Raw genomic sequence first — 20,939 nt, forward strand, 5'->3', positions numbered from 1 at the left:
ACTGATATAACTGTCTTAATACACTAAGCAGAATAAAATAAATCTGTTCATTGCTAAATAAATAGATTCTTTTCCTCTGTTTTGTAAAAAGACCGAATATGTGCAAAAGTTTTAAAAGCTCAATTCACCCCTCTTGAATTTTGACACTATTGAACCCAACACAAAAAACCTTATGGAAAGCTTAGTAAACATGTGTATTTATCCTATTTTAGCCTTGTCTTTGCATGATTATACAACATAATATAATAAAAATGAAATAATATTAAAATTATCTAAATACAAATATTAATTATTACGTAAATTTAACTAACACAAATATTTAATGATATTATTAATAAAATAAAATAATAGTAATTAATAAAATTTAATATAACACAAACATATAGTTATTTATAATAAACAAATTGTATAATACTTTTATTATTATAAATATAATAATACTATTTACATTTAATACAAAATTATTTTCTAATTATACTTATTAAATTTTTAAATATTTAAATTATTTATTTTTATATAAAAATTTACTATTTTACATATATTGATAATTTTATATATGAATATTTTTCGTCGAGTAACTTGTATTTTATCCAAAATAATTATTCAATAGTACCAGCAATATTTTTTTTTAATTAACTCAAATCAATATAAAAAAAACCCCATATTCTATTATTCAAATATTTTTAAAGCAATGGTAAATTTGTTATCTTACATTTTACACCTTTAAAAAAATTCAAGATTTTTTCATAACCATCACATCACTCACAAACTTCAATAAATTTTCCTCACACATCTAGTTTAACATACCGCAATCCAAACAGACACCATTTCTTCTCAAATCATTAGACATCCACTCCCTCAAATTCTCACACATTCACTCCTCAATCTAAACACAATCTAAATGACTCGGATACCATCTTAAGAGGTGAAATTTAAGCCTAACTCAACCATACAAAAATGACTCATAAGGTGACGTTTGCACCCACTTACATACTATGAAATGTTCATATCTTTATTCGATGTGGAGTTTTTAACACACCACTCTCAAGTTGAGACCTTCCAACTCATGTGTGAAACGACATATTTATGGACAGTCTCATAGAAGTTTAATATCGTATGACACGATAGGCCTAATTCAAACTTTCACACTGAAATATGTTCTAAATGACCATTATATTATATTAAGTAGATAATCAAACATAAATCAACCTTATAAAAAACCAATAAGTTGTTAAGGTGAAGTTTGAAGACAGTTCAAAAGTGTGGCAATGTGAGTCATTCAATTATTTTTTTCCAGCTATTAATTTCTTCACATTAAATCTTCTATTTTCCTCGCATTTTATTTTCTTTGTACCTATAAATTTTTGCATCGAAGAGAAACGTGTGGCAATGTTAGCCATTCAATTATTTGGCAGCTGCTATAGAAACGTCATGAAATTCTCTCCTTCTCTCTCCCTCTCCATGTATATATATAAGCAAGAAGTACATTGAATTTCACAACATCATAGAGATGGTAACCATTGTTGCTTCTTACCGTGTTCTTCCTTGTGAAGAAACTCCCAAAGGTCATTTATGGTTAGCAGATAGTGACCAAGTTGTGCAATTAGGTCACACACCCACCATCTATGTATACGAAGCAAAACACGATGATGACATCAATGAGAGGTTGAGGAAGTCACTTGGTGAGATTTTAGTGCACTACTATCCAGTAGCTGGAAGGTTGAGCTTAGCAGAAGATGCTCGAATTCAACTGGATTGCAATGCCAAGGGAGTCACGTTTATTGAAGCTGAAACCACAAAATCAATGGCTGATTATGGAGACTTTTCACCTGGTGTTGTCGCTGAGCTTGTTCCAAAGATTGATTTCACTCAACCCGTGGAGGAGATTCCTTTGATGCTTGTGCAATCCACAAGATTCCCTGGTGGTAAAGGATTTGTCATTGGACTTGCTGTGTGTCACGTTTTGTCTGATGGGCTAGGTGGCATAAAATTCATCAATTCATGGGCAAAACTGGGTCGTGGAGAGACACTGGAGCCACATGAATTGCCATATCTTGATAGAAGAGTACTCAAACACCAACACTCGTCAACATCACCATCACCATGCTTTGATCACCCCGAGTTGAAGCCTCTACCACTTAAACTAGGAAGCTCTGACATCAATGCTGAGGAGAAGAAGAAGAGAAGAGCTGTTATACTGAAACTAACGCCTCAACAAGTGGAGAAGCTGAAGAAGGAGGCCAACGAACAACCCTTGCAAGAAGGGATTAGAGCTTATAGCAGATTTGAAGCTCTAGCTGGTCATATATGGAGATCTGCATCTAAGGCTTGTAAACTTGAAGAGAAGCAACCAACGGTAGTTCGGTTCAATGCTGATATCCGCAGCAGAGTAATTCCTCCTCTTCCTAGGAACTACTATGGGAATGCTTTGGCAGCAACAGTGACACCCAAATGCTATGTTGGAGAGATTGTGTCAAAGCCTTTGAGCTATGCTGCACAAAAAGTAAGAGAAGCGAATGAAAAGCTTACTAATGAGTACATAAGGTCACAACTGAAGAATGTGTTGGGTGAGGAGCAATTAGATTGCATAAGGCGTTTGTTCATGGGAGAAGAAGAGCCTAGGAATGTCCCTTTTGCAGGGAACCCAAATCTTCAAATCACAAGCTGGATGAGCATGCCAATGTATGAAGCAGATTTTGGATGGGGAAAGCCTGTGTATTTTGGGTTGGCATATGTGTATGCACAAGATAGAGCAGTGATTATTCAAAGTCCACTTGGTGACGGATCCATTGTTGTTTGCATGACCTTCCAAGAAGAACATTTGGAACTTTTCAAGAAATTCTTCTACGAGACCATATGAAAGTGACTCAACTCATGAGAACTATATTCAGCTTCGGCATTGCCATGTGTTTTACGTAATATGTTTTCTGTGTTCTTCATTTTACTTTTGACTCTTCTCTAGTTCATCTTTATAGATTTTAAGTCTCATATTTTGTTTCAAAAACTGCTTCTTAAATCACTGTTTTTTATGGTTAGAGTATCAAAAGAAACTTTATTTATGTGAAAATTTACTACACTTTACGTGTTAATTCGTCAAGTTATTAGTCAAATATAAATTTCAGTAATATGTTGGATTAAGACTACTTTTTTTGTTTGACCAAATTAGTGTAATATTACTTGATTATTAAATAAATAGGCAAATTTGAAAACATTTCACGCATCTCAATAAATTGTGCTTAGATTGTCCTACGTGGCCGAAAACAGACCACCATTGGCAGCGTCACGGAATCTCGATAAAACAACTTCCACGTCAAATTATAGGTTAAATAGATTATTCTTAATTAAGAGAAATAAAACTTAATTAAAGGATCATTGGATATGCGTTATTCCTTGTAACATAGCAGAAAGTATAAATAGGAGAGATCTCAAGATAAAAAATAATGATTGTTTAAATTCTGAATTGAACAATTAAATACATTATATCTAACTTGAGCGTGAGAATATTTTTGCGCGTACCTCACCCTCATGGACCTACAAGGAGAACAATTGGAATTGAGAGAAGACGAAGGTAGCTTGATAGGGGATATCCGATCTTGGAAATTGTAAGAACATTTTAGCACCCACCGTGGGACCGGAAGAAAAACCTATCAAGAAACCGCATGGTAACCGCACGAAGCATGATGGGAAACGACAAACAAAACGAGGAAGGACTGTTAATAGATTCGTAGTTATGATGTTGGACATGAAGAGAGAACTCGAAAACATGAAATGGAAGAACGTGGAGGAGAGAGATGCCCTGAAGGTCGAGAACGAAACAATGAAGAGGCTGGAACTCGGGCACACACCGACAGCCCAAGAGGACTTGAAAAATCACAGACACTCCGAAAACAAGATGCTGACACAAATGGAAGAAGAGAAAGTTCGCACCTCCATCACAAGGCACACACAGCTTTTGACGGAGCCATAGGATTGTCGTCACACTGACATCCATTCACCGAAGCAATAATGGAGGTAGCTACCATACACCTGAAAGAGTCCGACGATTGATAAATATGACGGTAGTGGCGACCCAAACGAACACGTCGACGCCTATGTTACTCAAATCAGCCTTTACACGGCTAATGACGCCCTACTATGTCGTGTCTTCCTTACCTCGTTGAAGGGAGTTGTTTTGAATTGGTTCACTCGTTTGCCACCCCTTACGATTGACTACTTGGATACCCTAGTATCAAAAATTTTAGCCCAGCCACAAGCAGGCCTCATCACCTAACTTCCCTTTCCCTCGTTAACATTCGACAAGAGAGATCCAAAACGCTCTAATCATTCATGGAAATATTTGGCAAGGTAGCTATCAGTATCTGGGACTTGAGTCCAGAAGTAGCACTCCACCATCTCGTGACAGCCCTCAAGCCAAAACCTTTCTCTGACAGCCCATGTAAGAAATCGGCCGGTAACATGGACGAACTGAGACAATGGGGTGCGAAGTGCATGTAGCTAGAAGAACTTAGAGAATTCAAAACAAAGGTAACCAAGAACACTAAGACTCGAAGAGTAGAAAAAGAGGCACCGCAGGTTATACGGCCACCAAGAAGACCAAGACCTCTCCCTAATTCGACCTCTCTAAACTAAATACTATCTTATTCTTTTACTCATTCCGCACCATACAAACGATCATCTCCATAAAAAAAAAATCAAAACACAAACAATGAAAGAAGAAGGAGGCTATCATATGGTTTCTATAACCATGGTTTAAATTGGATAACTAGTTCTTTTTCTTCTAGTGTCTTCTTTCATTGTTATGTTGTCTTCGTTAATTTTTACATGCCCACTTGTTTTGAAGTTGTTTCAGTGATTAGATTGTGGTTTTGTATCTTTTGTTAATTTAAATGCTTTAGTTCTTGAACATTCATGTATGTGCTTCTAAGTACTTAAATGGTGGTATTTGTGTGTGTTTTGATTTTTCATGAGTCTTTTTTCAATTTTATTTAATTAAACATGTTTATATTTGTGTCATTTTGATTTTAAGATATTTATGTTTGTCTATAATCACTACAAGAAAATCTGGAATTACATACAAATTATCAGATACGGATAAAAATTTGTATGTAAAATCAATGTTACATACGAATTCTAATCCGTAGTAAGATATTTAAAATTTAATTCAAAAAATAGAAATTATTACATACGGATATAATTCATACGTAAGATATTTAAAATTTAATTCAAAAAGCAGAAATTATTACATACGGATATAATACGTATGTAATTTATTTCAAATTTAATTAAAAATAAAAAAAATGTTAAATACGGATTATATTTGTATGTAATATATTAAAAATTTAATTAAAAAAATTGCAACTATATGTAATTTATTTCAAATTTAATTAAAAAATAAAAAAAGTGTTATCCGTATGTAATGTAAATTAAAAAAAACTGTTACATACGGATAAAATTTGTATGTAACTTATTTCAAATTTATTTAAAAAATAACTAAATATATTATTAATATTTATAATATATATAAAATTTATAATATTAGTAATATGAATAATATTAGTAATATTAAATAATATTAGTAATATTAAATAATATTGATATTATTAATAATATTGATATTTTTAATAATATTTATATTATTAATAATATTTATATTATTAATAATATTTATAATATTTATAATATTAATAAAATTAATAATATTAACATTAATAATATTAATAATAATGATAATAAGTATAATAAAAAGAATAAGATAACAAAAGAATTTGTCCGATGTAGTGGTTAAAGTTTCTTTGGTCACTCAAGGGACTCGGAGATTTTCTTGTAATGAATCATGTTTAGTCCTATCTTGTCATAAATTCTACTAGTTATGCTTTTTGAATTTTCATTTTGAATTTTTGATAATTATTGCTTTATGCTTTGAGGTCTGAGGTCTTTTCTGTTGTAATTTTTTAGTTTTTTATTACTATTAGATCATTGGTTTTAGACTCACGTATGCTTTAAGGTTTGAGGTCTTTTCTGTTGTAATTTTTTAGTTTTTGATTACTATTGGATCATTGGTAATCTCTTTACACTCAGGTTTCCATTATGTTTTTGTTTTAAGTTCAAAATCTCACTTTATTCGTATAGGGTTCTATAAGGCTATTACTTGTTTCCATTTCATGTTTTGAATTCAATTGAGATACATGTTAAAGATTTGTGTAGTGTGACTACTTATGCTTTGGTGTTTTTGAAATTTGACAGATCAAAACAAGAGAAAAAGGCACCTACTCCTAACTCAAACAACAAAAGAAAATCTGGAACAAAAGAAAAAGCCAAATGGAATAACATATTGGATCATTGAACAATTTCATCACTACACCTTTGCATTTAGACTTGGAGTATTTTGAAAATGACATTGGACTATAGCATTTGTATTTGACCTAATTCGGCCAAAAGAACAAGATATGGAAGTTTGACCTAATTTGGCCTAAAAGAAAAATAAGAAAATAAATACACACATTTTCATTCTTAGTCTTATTTTGTTTTTTTTTAATCCATTCTAATGCATTTCCTTAGATTATGTTATAAGTGCTTTCTTTTTTCTTAGCTTTAATTTCTTGATTGTCATAAAGTTTTTACTAATCTTTGAAGTTTTGTCTCATATATAATCTTTTTAGTTTGCTTTCCAAATTAGCTTTTCTTTGCTTTATTTCTTGAACTTTTGAAGTGGAATACCTCTTGGTTTGTTGATTTTGTGAGACTTTGATTAATTTTGTTAGGTAACATTTTAGGAGAAGGCAAAGACAACTCAAGGAGTACTCCCCTAAAGAGGACCAACAAGTGGTGGCTTTGAAGAATAAAAACTTGAGAAAGAAGAGAAGAAGATGATGATTAATTCTTGAAATTTTAAGCTTCATTAGCAAACTTTATGACAATGTGTGATATGTATAATATGAAGAAGTTATAAAACAATAAAAGAGTGAGAATAATTTTGCAAATTAGAAACACATGTTTATTTCCAATTATATATATGTGTCCTAATTACAATTATATGTGTCCTAATTAAAATCATTAAATTCGTATATAATTAGTTACCAAGATTTTTTTAGCTATCAAGTACCTTATATTCTAAAGTTGGTACTAGATTTTTAATAATAAATCATTATTTTCAATAATATTTGTATTAAAAAATAATTATTACAATTATATTTAGATAATTGACTAAAATATTTAATAGAATTCAATTTATATATATAAACTAAAATACAATCAACTAAAATTTAATGAACTATATAAAATATAATATATATATATATACTAATAAATTATTAAAATTTAATTATTATTTTTTAATTATTTAATTCGAAAACGAAATATTCAATACCAACTAATTTTAACTCAGTGTACAAAAAAAATCGAATTAAGAAAACTCATTAATTTAGTTAGCTAGTAATATTTTTTTTCAAAATTAATATTTTTTGTCTAAAATTACCTCTAAAAATTGACTAAGCATCGCGTAAATAGTGTAAAAACATTTTTATACAAGATAAGTTTGATTTCTCAAGAGTTTAAAATATTAATGCATTCAATTAACTATTTGTTAAATTTAAAAGGTATTTATTACCAGGTTATTTTTAAAAGAATGAAAAAGAAATCCAAACTTCTTACAAAAAGAAATTAAGTTAAACTTTTATTTCGGTTCTTATAATATAAGGACCAGAAAAACGATAAAGGGCATTAGTAGAAATTTTTGGAACAAGATTTTAGTAATTTTATAGTAGCCTAACGATTTTCATGGAATGATTTATTTTAAAATTAATAATATATTGAAAAATAAAATTGTTTATTAGTTGTTTGATTAAGTGTGGTTGATTTTGCTTTTCCTCATATGGTGTTGGATATGAATTCGTGTGCAAAGTTCCACCTTACATGTAAATTTCTAATTTTTTGTCCATATATACATCAATTTCGTAATAAATGTATGACTTCTATGATAAAATTAATTTATATAAGCTAAACATAAAGTTAGAAAAACTATCTTAACTTATATGGAGAATTTAATTATACTTTTTTTTTATCTCTTACAAATTTTTATTCAATGTAGACTTCTTAACAAAGTTCTTAAATTTAATATTTAGTTCTTCTAACGATTTTTTGGATAATAATGTTTGCTATTCTTAGATAATAGAGTTTTAATTATGATAAATCCGATTGATTAAGTATTAATATGATTATTTTTTATTAAATAAATAAATATTAAATATAAAAATATTTTAAACATTCCTATAAAGGTATATAATATAAAAAAGTTTAAAATATACTATTTGTATATATATATTTAATAACATTAAAAGAAATCTATAAGCTATCATAAATAATTAATATGAAGTCCAGTATTTTCTAATGTGTTTCATATCTTCATCCTCGAGAATTACTAAATATCTACAAATTTAGAAATTTATTTTATTAATAAAAAATAAAATTAATATTTATGTAATTAAGATATTTAAGTTTATTTTATATTATTTCTCTCTGTCAATCAAATTAATAATTAAGATTTGTAACACGTAATTCTTTAGATTATTTGAGCATTCACTAAAAACAATTATTAAATAAAAATTAATTTTAAAGAGTAAAATAATTAATATTATATCGATTAAAATAGTTTTTATTATTAATAAAATTTACAAATTAATTTATAAATTAGTATCTAATTGTTATTTTGGTTTTAATTATCAATTAGTTTAGATTCTAAAGTTGGTAATTAAAACTAGGATTGACAAAAAAGTGAACTTCAAGTCTAACTCAACCTTACAAAATCAACTCGTAAGGAGAGATTTTTATTTATTATATAATATAAAATGTCATTATCTTTAGTTGATGTGGAAATTCAAACACACACGGTGAACTGTAATATTATGTTAAAAAATTAACTTTAAACATAAATCAATTTTACAAAACTAACCTAAGATGGAATTTATACACACTCATATATTATAAATTAATATTATTTTTAATTTATATGAAATTTAAAACAAGGTTTTTCTAACTAAATAATTCATATGTGTATAAAAAGACAAAACGCTGACATTTGCCAACAAACTCACATGTAGAAGTTTCCTACACACTATACAACACTAGGAAAGAAAGAGTAAGCTACAAAAATTTAACCACGAACTATACAACAATAGAAAAAAAAAAGAAATAAAAGAGAAAGCTACAAACCTCTATGCGACGTCCCGACCGATGTGACAAGAATTAATGAGGCACCAATTATTGTACTATCATCTCATCCCAAAAGTACTCTATTATTAATTTATTGTACCCCTCACTGTAGGTAATGTTCTAGAGAAAGAAGATTATTACATGAGAAAGACACTTGTTTATTTTAGTAAATTTTAAGAAAAAAGAAAGGACACATTCTAAAATAAATTATGAATGGTATATTTACGTTGTTAACTATTATATTTTTTACTTTTATATTAAATTAATTCAATTTTAGATATCTTATAAATTTGATTATTTTTAACTATATTTTTATTATTATTATTAAGTATTTAATTTTTTATTTAAATATTATGTTATTTGTATTTATCTTTAATAAGACGACATGATCATTATTGTTTTCTTTTATTCTTCAACTTACCAATTGTTCTTTCCTTTTTTCAAGAAAAATTGAAAAGAAAATTAACTAATGAGTTTGAGGAGATTAGAGAAAAAAGATACAAATTAATTGACAAATTAAAGATAAAAGGATAAAAGTAATGATTATATGATCTCGCTAACAATAAAATGAAATGGTAAAATACTATTGTTGGATTAGGATTCCTCAATCATATAATGAAACGTGAATAATGATTAAATAATACTTGGTAGACCCGTGATCGTATGGCTGAGGGACGAAGACATGATCTTGATCGGGTTTCTCTTTAGCATGTATCGCTTAGAATGAAATTATGTGAGTAGAGAGACAAAGAGATGAGAGGCTCGAAAATCCCTTTAGGGAATGAGTTTCGGTCGTGTGATGTTAGAATATGAGGGTGTCTCTTTAGTTGTCTGGTAATCTCTATTTATAATACACCTAAGGGGAAACCCTAATTATTTATGATAAGAGTAATTACGTCCATCAAGTAATTAGTAATAATATAATAGGATAAATATGGTAATTGATCAATTAATAAGATAAATAATCGTAAGGTGTCACATAATATTCTTACATTCTCCCACTTGGCCAAAGGATTATTTATTATGAGCATTAGATAAGTCTGGCCTGATTTTAATACTCATTTTAGTCCTAAACTGTAATTGTAGCAGAAAAATACAGTCTTTGAATCCGTATTCAACTCAAGACCCCCATTAATCATACTACAATACAAATTTAAAACTTAAGTAAATTTTAGGATCAATTGATAAGTAAGCCCTTTAGACTTTGATTTGTACAGTTAGTGTCTATGTATATTTAGGCATGCATAAACATATTTAAGGACACACAAATCAAGGTAAATGAGGAAATTTTATTAAACATAAGTAAGTACAAATATGCTAAATAAGGTCTTTAGATAATCCCATCTTCGAAACATGTTCTTCGAATACTTTAGGTGGGAGACCTTTAGTCATCGGATCCGCAAGCATATTTTTAGTATTAATATACTCAACACAAAGCTTATTTTCCTCAACTCGCTCACGTACGAACAAGTACTTTGTATCAAGATATAATACAGCGCCACTCGAACTGTTATTGTTCGAAAAACTAATGGCAGCTGAGTTATCACAATAAAGCTTCAATGGCCTGGAAATGGAGTTAATGACTTTGAGTCCAGCGATAAGATTTCGCAACAACATTCCATGACAAGTTGCATTGTACACTGCAACATATTCTGTCATCATTGTTGAGGTTGTTGTTAATTGCTGTCTTCCATGAGATAGGCCCGCTTGCTAATATAAAGATATACCCAGAAGTGGATTTCTTGTCATCTTTGCATTTTGCAAAATCAGAGTCAGAATAACCCACCACTTCTAAACTGTCACTTCTCCTATAGGTCAACTTATAGTCTTTTGTGCCTTGTAGATATCGAAGTACTTTCTTAGCTGCTTTCCAGTGATCTGGACCAGGATTAGATTGATACCGACCTAGCATTCCAGCAATGTACGCGATATCCGGACGAGTACAGACTTGAGCATACATAATGCTTCCAACTACAGATGCATAAGGTATCATCACCATTTGCTCTTTTTCAGCCTCTGTTTTCGGACATTGAAAAGAACCGAAAACATCTCCCTTAATTACTGGAGCCACAGAAGGAGAGCAATGTTGCATGTTTTAACGAGTGAGGACACGGTCAAGGTAGGCCCTTTGGGATAATCCCAAAATCCCCTTAGCTCTATCTTGGTATATTTCGATGCCAATAACATTAGCGGCCTCTCTAAGATCCTTCATGTCAAAATTATGCGAAAGTATGCGCTTTGACTCATGGAACATGTCTATATTATTACTTGTCAATAGAATGTCATCTACGTAAAGGACAAGTATAGTAAAGTTGCTCCCACTCATCTTGAGGTAGGTGCATTGATCCACTTGATTCTTAAGGAAACCTTGTTTCTTCATGACTTCATCAAACTTTATGTACCACTGCCGTGAGGCTTGCTTCAGCCCGTAAATGGATTTCTTCAGCTTGCAGACTAAGTGTTCTTGACCTTCAGGTTTAAAACCTTCTGGTTGTTGCATGTACACGTCTTCATACAAGTCGCCATTAAGGAAAGCGGTTTTGACGTCCATCTGATGTAGCTCTAGATCAAAGTGAGCTACGAGGGCCATTACGATCCTTAAGGAATCTTTTCGAGAGACAGGTGAAAAGGTCTCTTGATAATCAATTCCCTCTTTCTGAGTGAACCCTTTTGCAACCAATCTTGTTTTGAAGCGTTCAATGTTTCCATTCTGATCTAGCTTGGTTTTGAACACCCATTTAGATCCTACGGGTTTTACTCCGTCGGGTAATTCTACTAGATCCCAAACATTGTTTTGCTTCATGGAGTCAAGCTCATCGAGCATGGCATTATTCCATTCAGAAGACTGATCACTAGTAATGGCTTCATTGTAAGAGGTAGGGTCAGTATACCTTCCGACATCCATTTCTGCTTCAGTCAGGTAGGTTACATAATCATCAAAATTAGTAGCAGTTTTAGTTCTAGATGACCTCCTGAGCTGATTAGTGGGTTCTGCATTGTACTGATGTTTGTCATTCAGGGTGCCTTCATTCTCAGATGGATTCAGAGTAGCATCAGGTTCTGAGCGTGGAGTAGGTGGTGCAGTGACGCGCGGAGTGGGTACAAGAGGAGTGATCAGAGGCAAATTAGTAGTCGATGTAGATCTCCCCCCCCCCCCCCCCCCTCTTGTACTTCTAGTAAATCTAGGTAAGGATTGTCACTGCTCCCACTGATCTTAAAATCCTATAGGAAATGAGCATGCTTGGTTTCTACAATGCGGGTGACGTGGGAAGGACAATAAAATCTATAACCCTTTGAGTGATCCGGATACCCGATGAAGTGACAAGTTACTGTTTTCATGTCAAGCTTCTTTAAGAAAGGGTTATAAACTTTAGCTTCAGCAAGGCAACCCCATACTTTCATATATGTAAGACTCGGTTTCCTTCCAGTCTAAAGTTCATAAGGAGTTTTAGGGACAGATTTGGAAGGAACTCTATTGAGTATATGAACTGCTGCTTTTAATGCCTCGGTCCAGAGGAATAAGGGCAAATTGGAGTTGGCTAACATACTACGCACCATGTTCATTAGGGTCTTGTTTCTCCTTTCAGCAACACCGTTTTGTTGAGGAGTACCGGGCATGGTGTATTGGTTCACAATCCCCTGGCTTTTACAAAACTCATAAAATGAACCAGGGGCTTGTCCCAAATCAGTATGTCTACCATAGTATTCACCTCCTCTATCTGATCGCACAACTTTTATTTGAAGATCAAGTTGTTTTTCAACTTCAGTTTTATAATCTTTAAAAGTTGTAAGTGATTCAGATTTTTCCTTAATGAAATAGAAGTACATGTAACGAGAATAATCATCTATAAAAGTGATAAATGAATTATGTCCTGTTATTCCAACGATGTCGTAAGGGCCACTAATGTTAGTATGAATAAGTTCTAATAATTTTGAACTCCTAGTGGCACCTTTCTTAGTCGTGGATGTCATTTTGCCTTTGAGGCATTTGACACATGTTCCAAAATCAGTGAAATCGAGAGATGGTAAGACTTCATCCTTCACAAGTCGAGATAAGCGATCTCGTGAAATGTGGCCTAAACGTTGATGCCACAATATGGATGAAGTTTCTAAGTCTCGTTTTCTCTTGGTCTTTGTTAAGTTCTCATTAATATTATATGATAAAATAGATTTGGAGAAGCTATCATCTAGTTCTAACTTATAGAGACCGTTATCCAGAAAACCAGTACCAAACAATTGAGAATTTAAAGAAATAGTAAGTTTGCCATGACCATGGGAAACATAAAAACCATCAATGTCTAACTTTGGTTCTAATACAAGATTCCGAGTAATCTCGGGAATATATAAGGTATCATAAAGTTTAATACATTTTCTAGTTTTCATAAGTAATTCTAAGTTTCCCACAACTTCGACAAGTAGTTCTTATCCATTCCCCATCTTAAGTGTTCTTTGGTTTCTTTCCAGCTTTCGGATTGTAAGGAATCCCTGGATTGAATTGGTCACATGAACCATAGAACCAGAGTCAAACCACAAAGTATTAGTTGGAACATTTAAATTAAAGGACTCAATTATCATATTTAGATGATTACCTTTCTTAGCCAGCCACTCCTTAAAGCTTGAACACTCAGACTGCTTATGTCCTACCTTGCGGCAGAACTTGCAGTAGGACTTGCTAGTGGATTTGTTAGAACTGGAGGGTGCACTTGCATCAGTTTTAGGGACCTTATTAGATTCCTTTTTATGGAATTTGCCCTTCCGCTTCTTCGATTCAGCAGCCACGAGGTAAGCAACATCTGGTTTCTCCAGCTTCAAGCACTCTTCTTCTTGAACAGTCATAGCAATCAACTCACTCATGGACCATTTGTCCTTCTGAGTATTATAGTTGACTTTGAAGGCTTCAAACACAGAAGGAAGAGAAGTCATAATGAAGTGGACTAGGAAACCTTCACTGATCTCCATGGTTAATCCCTTAAGTTTACGGGCCATGTGGCTCATCATCAGGATGTGCTCGCGAATGCTGGTGCGCCCGTCATATTTTGTAGTCACCAACTTCAAGATAAGAGTACTAGCATGCACCTTAGAGGTTCCTTGAAATTGTTCCTCCACAGAAGCTAGATAAGCCTTAGCGTTATGTGAATCAGGAATGCCTCCTCTGATGATTGAGCTGATGGAATTCTTGATAAGCATAAGACACATCTTGTTACTCCTTTGCCATTTCTCATAAGCCATCTTATCTTCAGGAGTGCTCTTATCAGTGAGGGCAAGAGGAGCAACTTCAATTAGTGCATGATCAAAATCCAGCATCCCAAGAGTCAGCATCAAGGAATCTTTCCAAGAAGAACGATTTTCACCAGTCAAGGTCTCAATTCCCATATTAGGGGCTGGTTAGACGACGAATTAAGATACTTAGGCTAAGGAAAAAGTTAGAGTGACATAGGGAAACTTAAATCTAAAGCAGGCATAAGTAAGAACCATTATGATAATGAAGCTGTGATAAAATCTATTATAACATCAAAATAATAGACTAGATTAGGTTCTACTTAAACAATCAGCTTTCACTTTGGTTAATTACCAATTATTTAAGCATAATGAACAATTATAAGTAAGGTATGTGCAATAAGAATGTGACACATCATCTTTGGACAGAAGTGAACATTTAAGCTTATGCACATATTAAGTTTGCAAAACACAAGTGCAACAAACATCGTTGGACAGAATAGAAATAATTGTGTTTTTAGGCAAATGTCATGTGAATATTTAATAATTAAGTGTACTCACAAGTAAGTGAAGGTGCTTAATTAGACTCAAATAACAAGACATAACCCATCATCATTGGACAGAAGGGAGACTCCTGTTATTAAGTTTAAGCAAACATTTTAATTTAAATTTTGTCAAACTTAATATTATTTTTTTAAGAGTTTAACAAAATAAGTATTTTTTTTTAAAACATAATTACGGTATCAAGAGATTTACCATATTTAATTCGATAAATAAAAGGAAACGCGTAAATATGTTACTCGTAAACCCGATAAGGTGAGTAGCGGAATATTAAGGATTTGATTTTAGATTTGGTCTTCAAAATTTTAATTAGATTGATATGTTTCCAAGTTTGACACGACTGCTATTTTCGAAAATAGTAATAATAATAATAATACCCGAAAATTAATAAGGCAAGAATATACTATCCTAAATAAGGAAAAACTTGGAGACTAAGATATCAATTAATAAGATAAATAATCGTGAGGTGCCACATAATATTCTTACAACTATAACCAAAAAAAAATATTTTAACCACTCAATAGAATGATATTTTTAAATATAAACTCGACTCAAAAAAATAATAACATACATAAAACTTAAATAAGTCTTCATACAGTACAAGAAAATCATGAAACAGAAATTTAATTTTTAGAGACCAAAATAATTAGTTGCAATAGTAACTAAATTAGAGACCATTTTAGAAATTAAATAAAAAATTGGTTTCTAAAGTAGTTTATATTATTGTTAAATAGTTTCTAAATTAGTATCTAATTAGCAACCAAGGTTTTAGAAACCAAATTTAGAAACTAAATAAATGGAAATTAAGACCTTGGTTGCTAATTAAATACCAATTTAGCAACTATTTAACAATAATAGAAACTAATTTAGAAACCAATTTTTTATTTAGTTTTTAAAATGGTCTCTAATTTAATTACTATTACAACTAATTATTTTGGTCTCTAAAAATTAGTTTCTATTTCATGATTTTCTTGTAGTGATATGATATTTTAATACTTCAATTTTATTTTATATTTTTAGGTTTTACCATTTTTTAAAATTTATACTACAAAATCATTAAATAAGAAACCAATTTTAGAGACAAACAATAATTAATTATTATATTGACTAAATTATATATTAATTTAGACTAAACAAATTATTGATATCTAAATTAGTTTCTATTATTGATAAATAGTTTCTATATTAGTAGTATCTAGTTATCAATGTTTTACCTACCAAGACTAAAGATATGTCCAATTATCCTAAAGTTTAAACAAAAGTAATAAAATAAAGATTTTTTTACTAAGATTTTTTTTATTGTGTTAAAAATGAATTATTGTTGTATTTACTCTAACATTATTTGCAAAAAGGTATTGTAATTACTTGTGAATTTAATTATGTCTATCTGAATTATATAACATTTTTTAAAATAAAACTTTACAGATAAGTTATTAAAAAATAAAAATTATTTATTGAAGATTTTCTTGTAAATATAAATTTGTAGAAAACAATATTGTAAGAATTAGAAAAAGAAAACCTAGTTAGACAATGTTTCCTGTAAATTATTTTGCGCAGAAAAATAAAATAGAATATTATTTTAATTTATTATATTTAAAACATAAATTAACATATTAATCTCTAACCTAATTTTAGTTCAATACAAGTACAAAATGTTATCTATCTTATCTTTAAAAAAATTGTAATTATGAATAATTAATTTTAGACTAAGTTGTAATTTGTTATCATTTAATATTTGATAAAAAAACGTTTTAAAAAAATTCCAGCTAAAATAAAATTAAATAATTTATGAGTCCATATCTTATAGCGAAAATCAACACTATATAGTCTTTTCTCATTTTGAAAATAGTTAGGGTACTCACCATTCCTCTTTTACGATTTCTCTCACTTCAATCGTTTTATTTATTTTCTCCTAACTTTTCAACTATTCCTTGTACTCATGGTACTCATACATCATGTGAACATTTTAAAATAAAAATTGTATTTCATTACGATTTTGTTAATTTCGTTATACGAAAGTTATATGACATTAACAAAAAAAGATATATCACATTATAACAACTTGTTAAAGTTAAGTGATGTAGTTTTCTTTTTATCAACAAATTAAGTGAAGTGAAGTCGTGAAGTAAAATTTGTCTGGATTGTTATCATATATGAAACATATTTCACTTTAGAAATAAGGTCAATTAAAAAAAATTTATAATAATTAAAAAAAATTAATTTTTAAATTAGTTTCTATTATTGTTAAATATTTTTTAAATTAATATCTAATTAGTTACTAAGATTTTAACAACCAATTTATTTATCTTATTAAATATGTTGATACTAAATATCTTTTATATTATTTGGTGTTACTATGGTTTATAAACATGTGTACTACTTCATAATGTGATTCTTTTTGTATGAGTTTCTCAATATATACATTTTATAGTAGCATTGTTGACTTTTATTATTATTATTATAGTAGCATTTTGTGTATAATTGTTATGTTTTGTCACTTTTGAAGATCTGTGCAACAAAAATTAAAAAGGAAGTTACTATCTTGTTGAAAAACTAATAAATGTAGCATATGGTTGTTTATGATAAAATCAAGATGCTCATATGCAGAGGATACTTGACTAGATCAGTACCAATAATGATAAGTGCATGTGGTGTTACATCAAAAGATATCAAAGAGATTTTCTACAGAAGAAGTAGTGCACCATACTAATTAATAGTGAAAAGTCTATTTTAACTTTTTTATAAAAATAACTATAAATAAAATATAATTTTACAAATAACTTCACCTACTAATTCCACATATTTCTTCTTTCTACTTGTAACATTTTTATTTTTTTTTCAATCATTTAAGAAAATAGTTTTATAATTTGAGATAAAAGTTTAATCATTTCAGTGTGTACGAGAGAGTTGACGAAAAGATTTGTCATATTCAACGTACAAAGATATTTATTTTTTTTTGGAGTTTTTTACTCTATTTGTTGATTTTTTTTCTAAGTTTTATCTCTTCTAAAATAATGACTAAATTTTTTTTTAAAAAAAATGTTGTTTTTCTCAAACTAATAATAAAAATAAACATATACTCAAACAAATAATAAAAATAAACATATAGTTTATTAGATTCGAATTTTTCATTATTCAAAGAGAAATAATTTAATCATTATTAATTTATATTTTTATGATACAAATTAACTAAAATAACTTAATACTCTTATTATTTAGTATTTTTTTAACATTTGAAAATAAACAACATCAAACAAATTTTTTAAAATAAAAATAAATATATTTAAACGACATTTTACTAACTTTATTTTTTTATATAAAAAACTTTATTTCAGACATCTGAATTTTTAGTGACTTTAAAAGAAAGTTAATGTTGATTACACATTTTTTGTTAGTTTTCGTTTGTGCTTAGAGTATTGTTGAAAAATAATATAAAGATGTAGGAGAATGTATGAAAGTGTTGGAAGAATTTGCCTACTTTTAAATGATGAAAGCCACTTTAGATATGTCCATATTAGGCCCAAAATATCCTTTTACAATGGGCTTCTGTTTCTTGCACCTGCACAATTTCTTGGTAAACCCAACAATTTTAACCATTTTATCCTTCTTTAAAATAACTTTGGATAACCCGTTCTAGAAATTTTCTCAGAATTTTCAAAATGTAATTTACATGAACATCTTTTGGAATGAATTTTCTTAATGAATTTTCTAGAATAAACTATTCATAATAAGTTTTTTCACAACGCAATCTCTCTTCTTCTCTTCTTCTTCCGAAGTGATAATAGTGCAACAGCTGAAGCAATGGTGGAGCAATGAGAAAAACTATTTTAGTCATTTTCTATTAGTAATGGAGCTGCCATTAGTAGTAATGGGGTGCAAGAAGAAAAACCTTTGCAATGTCCTTGATCAAACATCCGCAGCAGTAAAAGACAATTGTTATTAGTAGAAAAATTATCTAAAATTCACAGTTAAAAATACTTTCTATTTTTTAGGTAAAAAATTTTCGTATGAATTTTTTTTGAGATTATTTCCCATAAAAATTTACTACACGTAATTTTTTTTGGGAATTTTTAAATAATTAATTATCGACAAATAAATTATCTACAAATTAAAATTCACAGGAAAATAGCAGTAGCCTCATTTCTTGTAATTATTTTTAAAATATTTGCAGAAAAAATCTCGCGTATAGAATATTCGATGTATGAGCATTGGTTCTTTCTTTTTACTGATGAATGATGGAATATCTGTTAAATAAAAAATGCTACCATCTTTATCTTTATAATTTTGTTTTTCAACATTGGAGAAAGTAAAACTAATTACTTTAATTTATGTTTATTTTTAGGTGAGTACGGAGAGAAATACTTATATTTAATTTCATATATTTGTGAAAAAATACAAGACAAATTTGAAGAAATCACTCATTTAAAAAAAAAAAAAAACTACATAAATTTAAAATATCCTCATACTGTAACTGTAACATGGTGACAAAGTTCTATTCACAAAATAAAATAATCAATCATCAAATTACATTAAATATATATATAATTTATTATATATATTACATTCATAACATATATATAATCGAATATATATCGATTATATAATATAATATAATACAAATAAATAATAATAGTTAATATTAAAAAATAAATTTATGTCATAAACATATTTAATAATATAATTATAAAATAATAAAAATAAATATAGTTATTTATAATAAAAAATAAATTTATATAATAATATTAATAATAAAAAATAAATTGTTTTTGAATTTTAATATAAAAATTATTTTTTATTAACTTTTTTATAATAATGAATATTTAAATACTATTTTTTTTTATCAAAATTTATTTCAACAATTCTTTATATATGAACAATGTTAAATAATTTGTATTTTTTTACTAAAATATTCAACTGCAGAAGAAATAATGTTTTAATCCTGGAGCACATTTAATTTTTAATTACTTTTTATGATAAGGATAACATTATAGTTTTACATTTTTATCAATTAAAAGAATTTTAATCAATCACATCATGACATGATATCCAATTTTTTTAATTTTGTTCATTTCAACTATTTTTTCATTAATTCAAATAACATTTTTTTTTTCAAATTTTTTTTTTCTTCCTTAAATCCATCTATTGATCTAAACAAAGCATTGAACACGCCTCTTATCCCTAAAACACTCAATATTTAAAAAAACATTTTATTAATGAATTTTATTTATTATTAATTTAAATTAATACTAGCTCCATGTTTTATTATTATAATTTTCTTTTTGCATCTTCTATATCACTTTAAAATAAATTTACTTTCACAACAATGACAGACTAATATTTCAGCCTTGGCATGTGAAATAATTTATGAAACTCATTTTAAGTTATTGAAAAGTTGGACCATTAAAGCTAAAATTCACATGACATTAAACCCTTAAAGAAAAAGTTTCAGCAGGTTTCATTTTGATTATGCTTTGATGTAAATTTTACTGAAAAAAAAAATGAAGTCATCAGAATGCCATAATTCATATACAAGTTTTTCAAAGCACTCCAAAGCCTTATACACTGTGCTGTATGTGAATAACAATTGAAACAGTCGCAATGAAAGAGTTGGAATGACTAAAAACACCCACACATATATCTATATATATATTTGTATTTTTCACATTCATTAATCTCTACACTGTTAAATATGCAGACTCATTTGTTTTTAACTTTACATCTTCTTAACGCCAAAGAACCAACAAGATATATTTGTGAATTGAATAATCTCTAACAAGATACCATCCTTGTGAAGAATACAAATGGACAGAATCAGTTAAATTCCACAAAATCTTCATATCTCACATTAATATCAGTAGATGAAAAATCCTTAATCTTTCTCCTAATGTAACCACTGCACAATTATTTCTACCCTCTTCATCTGCCACTCACCAACTGTTACTAACACTCTCCCC

At 29.1% G+C, this 20,939-nt stretch overlaps 1 pseudogene across 1 annotated transcript; it reads left to right on the plus strand.

Moving 5' to 3' along the window:
* The first annotated feature begins 1,391 nt into the window (after positions 1 to 1,391).
* On the plus strand, positions 1,392 to 3,089 carry LOC137817697 (spermidine hydroxycinnamoyl transferase pseudogene; annotated as a pseudogene). The gene has a single exon (XR_016521814.1). The product of XR_016521814.1 is annotated as a spermidine hydroxycinnamoyl transferase pseudogene (transcript).
* The last annotated feature ends 17,850 nt before the right edge of the window (positions 3,090 to 20,939 follow it).

This window comes from Phaseolus vulgaris, chromosome 6 (genome assembly GCF_051622355.1).
Source record: "Phaseolus vulgaris cultivar YP4 chromosome 6, ASM5162235v1, whole genome shotgun sequence".
NCBI lineage: Eukaryota > Viridiplantae > Streptophyta > Magnoliopsida > Fabales > Fabaceae > Phaseolus > Phaseolus vulgaris.